General features: G+C 36.5%; 2 pseudogenes; both read right to left on the bottom strand.

Annotated features, from left to right (window-relative positions):
• Nucleotides 1-3,718: 3,718 nt before the first annotated feature.
• On the bottom strand, nt 3,719-4,738 carry LOC149572240 (transcription factor-like protein DPB pseudogene; annotated as a pseudogene).
• Nucleotides 4,739-4,787: 49 nt separating this feature from the next.
• Nucleotides 4,788-5,530, bottom strand: LOC149572239 (transcription factor-like protein DPB pseudogene; annotated as a pseudogene).
• Between the last annotated feature and the right edge of the window lie 470 nt (nt 5,531-6,000).

Below are 6,000 nucleotides of genomic sequence, written 5' to 3'. Positions count from 1 at the left end.
CTTTATCTTGTAGAATTGTGCCAGCCCTCGATCTTGACACATGGCAGCATCCTAGCACATCTCCATTTTTGATGCCATGTTAGTGCATGTGTTTGTTGGTGCAAAATTATGTTTTGAATGACCCACCAACTGTCTTACACGTCTAATGCACAAGGGGCCCACCTTGTGACTGACGGCTTTCAAAAGCCATTCATCTTGAAACACTATGCATTTGAGTGCAGTTGTATTTAAAGACTTAAATATTTCATTTCCCAGCCAATGTGGGACAATGATTTTAAACTATTCTTCCTTTTTCATGCGGGCTCTGCCCCTATTCTTTCATGTGCAGGGCTTTTCTACTATATCGCGTCCCCTATTCTTAACTTGGCGTGAGGCTTTACTTTTCAAGCCATGGGCTCTCACTCTCATTTGTGTTGAATGCATGGAGTGCTAAACGATTTTCTGAGATGTGGATTTTCTGCCAAAACATGGACCTTGTCCTATTTCAAAACATTGATCCTCCTTTTTTAATGCTATGGGTGTCTTCTTATTTCATGAGCTCCCTGTTGCTCTCATCTCTTTTTTCAAAACCGTGGGCTTTTGATGTATGGAACTGTTGGCTCCTTGTTTGATATATTTTCGTTGTCTCTCCTTACTTGCCTCTTGTGAGGATGTTGATGGAGAATCACCTGGTGGTGCCTTTCTTGCCATACTAGAGCTGATTATATTCAGTAGCTTTGTAAACTAAGGCAAAGACTGTGCAGGTACGCCTTGTGGCCAAACATTAAGACATCGTGCAACATATTTCTTACGGGCCTCTGTTGGAGCTCATGCTCTACGTTCATCCATACCCTTACCTCTAGGAAGGGTGTCAGACATCAGTACAGTGGTTGCAGCATTTTTCAAGGACATCTGTGACCGGCTCCCAGTAGGCCCACTAGTTATTGCTTGAAAAGCCTGAATTAGATCGAGACAAGCCTTTAGAGCATTCACAACTTTTTGAGTAGCCTCTAAGTCAACAGCCTATCCTTTCTATTTTTGTACATTGATCTGAACATCTCGGATCTGAAAAATCTTGATCCAATTTGCTAAGTCTTGTGTCCTAGAATCATCTTCACCAAGTTGCTTTGCCAATATGTTATAAATACTATGCTCATGTTGGAGAGAAAGCTTATATGCACCCATGCAATTGAAAGCAATCGCAAGAGCATGATAACAAACAGCTGTTTGGATGTGATAATGTCCCAGAAGATGCTCATTTATGATAAGTTTTTTGTGCTACTGCATTATAGCTCCAACCATGTCTCTAGCATGATAGAGAACCATTGCAAGATACTGGCAACAGTTGGTCACCTCTTGATGCATTGGACCAAAGACCTATTGAAGAATTGCAAAAGCTTCATGAAATAGTTCAAATGCCTCATTAAGCTTTCCCTCGGCCAACTAAAGTTTGCCCATTTCTATCAGATCACAAGCATTAGAAAAAATTGTCACAAAGTGCTTCACGACTGTATGCATGTCCAATATGTCTGATATGTTGAAGGGAATTTTTTAATCAAAATCATATTTACGAGCACCAATAGCTATACCAACCTTTTGACAAAGATTACAAAATGTTAACATCTTCTTCACTCTTTTTTAATCTTCAATAATTCAAACTGATACTTGAATTTCACACACTCCTTAAAAATAAGTTTTCCATCCATGGAATCATACTAGTCTGGAGGAAAAAGTTGGGCCCCAAAGTGGGTTCGACTAAAAAAAAGTTTTAATTTTCAGGCAACTAGATTGTCAAGTAGATCCCTTAGAACATCTGACACTGATATTATGGAGAATCAATCAATTTGCATCATTTTTTAACATTTTAAAACTTATTTCACCTCTTTCTGCAACTGTGAATTTGGTGCTAGGAGGTCCCTTGACTGGCATTAAAAACTTATCCAAATACCTGGCCGAGCTTCAAAAATTGACCCACTAATTCTCTCGTCTGCACACTTTTACCATGTCTAATCTCGTCTCATGACGAATTCTAGGTCAAAAGATATTCACTGTCAAAGTTGACCTCTCAGAATTACCTACAAGAAAACATGTCAGAAAACACTAAATTGGGTTCGGATTTGGCTTTAAAAACTGAATAAACTGACACTTGGGGGTACAAAAATTGAGGCATTGAATCTTTGTCATGAGCATAGTATGGGTCTATAATTTGGGCTCATGATGAATAAAAGGATGCATTTGGCGATCAGTCAAAGTAGGCTACTCAGAATTTGCAGGACAGCGATCATCAGTAAAATAGTGTTTTTTGCAAATGGAATGACCCTTGAAAAGTGTGCAGACGAATTCGCCAAGACTTGAAAACTGCAACAGTTGTAGTATTTTCACAGTAAAATGTAGGGGAATAAACCATTTGATCTAGGCAATCACAGACTCAAAGATATGACATCCCGAATAGGGCTCTCGATCAATCTGCAATTCTGATTACTAGTGAAACTTTATAAATTGCCTTCGAAATCACATTTGAAAACTGATCAAATAGATTCATCATAAGCTCAAATCTAGAGCATAGCAAGTCTCTAACCCCTAGAAAATGATTCAAAAAGAAATTTCTTATTTGGTTCAACTAGTCAAAAGTTATAGCTTGTCAAATAGGGCTTCCCAGAATTATGTGCAATGTGCATTAGCATGAAAATAGTAAACTACCAACTTTGAGGGATTCAAAACCTAGTCAAAAAAATTTGAAATGACTCAAAATCTGAAACATAGGCTCTCAAGTATGGACACTAAACACTCCCAAAGTGGTGGGTCATGACACATTTCTGGGTGTGAGATATTCACTTGCAAACACAACCTCTTGTTGCTATCTAACACTTAGGTGAAATACTTCACAGAATAGATCAAAATCTCAATTTATCATTATGGAACACATGGATGGGCTGAATGGAAGGTGTTAGAAGCATTAAACACCTCACAGGACTCAAGGGTACAACCAAGTACACATGCATTTAAAAGCATTTATAGGGCTCAATTTTCTCAATGGTACTCAAAATTGACCGTGCAATTTTCAATCCCAACACAAGCCAAACCAACATGCAACATGTGTAGTATCTCATCCTTATCAAACTTCTTATCAAGCCTAGAATCTATGACCTCCAACACTTTATCTTCTCTGTAATGACCAAATGTGGTCTGCAAGAGAGATTTGTTGTGAATCCATCATGGGCCTCCTACTATATGCCACCTCCATGGCCATAATGTCAAAATTGATGACATCAGATTTGGTTGTTCCTCCCCATGTGAAAGCCCATTGGAGCAATATACCTAGGAGTTCCATCTATGGCAGTATTATTTTATGAATTATTATCATGCTCAATCAATCTTGTAAGCCCAAAATCCCCCAAACAAGAATTATATTTAAAATTTAGCATCACATTATTGGCCTTCAAATCTCTGTGCAAAATATAATGCTTATATTCTTCATGCAAATAAATAATATAAAGGGAATTTGACAAATACGATAATTTTATATTTAGTGAAATGCCTTTGGAATTAAGATCTTGAAAATTAAAAAATATCATTACAACACTAACCAGAGGCTATACTTTTAGCTCCTATGTATTTGTTTGCTCATTCATGAATATTAATATAGTTCCTTTCTTTCTATTAAATTAGTAATCATTATTGTTGTTGCTTATCTAGGGAAAGCTAACAATAATACAAAGGACAATGAAGGACCATGCATTTAGGGAGTTGCATGTGGACATGTTTGTACAAATATGAAAGGAAATGTTACAACCCATGTTGGAGTATTTCTAGAAACATATAAATGTGCATTACTCAAAATTAGATTTTATATGCCTAAATACTATTCTTCAAGTTCATGTAGATAAGATTATTTCACCTCAATTCTAGTTTTCACTAGCAATTTCTCTACCTCTAATTGTTCAACATCCTCAACGCTAGTACAAGGCAAACCTTTCCATTGAATTTCCTTCTTCTCCTTTGAGATTATATCCATTATTGTAAGAAAATTTAGTGCATTATAAACCCTCAACCTGATATTTTTCTCTTCATATTATTTCCTATCAAGTGAAGCACAATTGCTATCCACATTTACAAATTCATCTACAAGTTCATCTACAACCTCATTATAGGTGGTCTAGCCCTTGCTTTAGACCTTTTCACAAATTTTCATGCTAAACAATCTAAGACCCCTTCCACCTTTCTCACCACTAGTAACTCGTGTTCCCCTTTTACTCTTCTTTGTGCTTCCTAGAGTCTAGAGAGAATCCATGTCAAGATAATCTATTGGGACCCTTGCAATATGCTTGATTGATGCAACCATGGTGACTGCTACACCATTACCTCTAGAGGGAGAGTTGCTACTTCTACTCTCCATAGAATTGATTATCCTGATGCACATCCAGAAGTTCTTAAACATCCACCAACCATAACATTGGGTTTGATTGTTAGATGCTCAACCTACTACTACTTTAGATTTAAACAGTTCATATCAACATTTTTTCCATTGGTACTTATCCCATTAGGAATAGCGCTAAATACTTTGTAATTTTTTCACATACCATTTTAATGAAAGTTATTAGGAATGTTATTCTATAAATAATTGCTACTATTGGAATGAGTTGATCTAGAAGACTGTGTAACTCCTCTTCTACTCCTCACAACACTTCTTGGTCCAGTCACCCTTTGGATGCCACTAACTTGTTTTCATCAAAAGTATTTGTATTGCAAAAATGTTCATGCCCAGCAACATGTGCACCAATACTGGATGGGATTTCACAAAATCCCTTTTATTTCAATACATATGCATCATATTATTGGTCAAATGATGTGATGTCCAAGTCAAAGTGTTATCTAAATTGCATATCATTAGAGATCTTTATTTCAACAGTTGTATGTGGATGTGTTTGTACTAATATGAAAGGAAATTTTACATCTTGTGCTAGAGTATTTCTATAATTGTATAAATGTGAATTCCTTGAAACTAGATTTTGTATGCCTAAGTACTATTCTTCAAGTTTAAGTAAATAAAATGGTTTCTCCTCAATTCTACTTTTCTCTTTCTCAACCTTGAGCTCTTTAATATCCTCTACACTAATGCAAGGAAAATCTTTCCATTGAATTTCCTTCTCCTCCTTTGATACTATATCTATTTCCACAAGAACATTTAGTACATCATAAACCCTCAACCTGATATTTTTCTCTTCATATTATTGCCTAACGGGTGAAATGCAATTGCAATCCACGTTTACAAATTCAGCTACAAGTTTATTTGCAACCTCATTATAGGTAGTCTAGCCCTTTTTTGGACCTTCTCACAAACATTCATGCTAAATTTTCTAAGACCCCTTCCACCTTTATCAGAACAACTAACTTGGGCTCCTCTTTTCCTCTTCTTTGTGCTCCTTATAGTCTTGGGAGAATCCATGTCAAGATCATTTCCAAGGGCCCTTGCAATATGCTTGATCAGTGCAACCAAGGTGATTGCTACACCATTATCTCTAGAGGGAGAGTCGATACTTCCACTATCCATAAAGATTGATTATCTTGATACACATCCAGAAGTCCTTAAACATCCACTAGCCATACCATTAGGTTTTAATGTTGGATGGTCAACTTCATATTGCTCTAGATTTAAATGGCTCATATCAACATTTGTTCCATTGGTACTTGTCCTATTAAGAATAACGCTACTGCCTTTGTCATATTTGCACGTGCCATTTTGATGAAAGATATTAGGAATGTTATTTTGTAGAATATTGTTTCTCTTGGAATGAATCAATCTAGGAGACCATGTGACTCCTCTACTACTCTTGACTACACTTCTTGGTCCTATCACTAATCATATAGAACCTCGAGGCAACATCCTAACCCATTTAGTGAGGCACTAATCAAAGAAAACCAACAAAATTTGGCCTCTTCACCCCAAAATATGAGGCACCCATTTCCCTTTGATATTTAACAACTTTGGTGTTAAATGCAAGTGGAAAAGCACAGATTTAT

Source organism: Cupressus sempervirens, chromosome 2 (assembly GCF_028749045.1).
Source record: "Cupressus sempervirens isolate cs-2001-9-10 chromosome 2, ASM2874904v1, whole genome shotgun sequence".
NCBI classification, from domain to species: Eukaryota; Viridiplantae; Streptophyta; class Pinopsida; order Cupressales; family Cupressaceae; genus Cupressus; species Cupressus sempervirens.
This window is presented reverse-complemented; position numbering and strand designations above follow the sequence as displayed.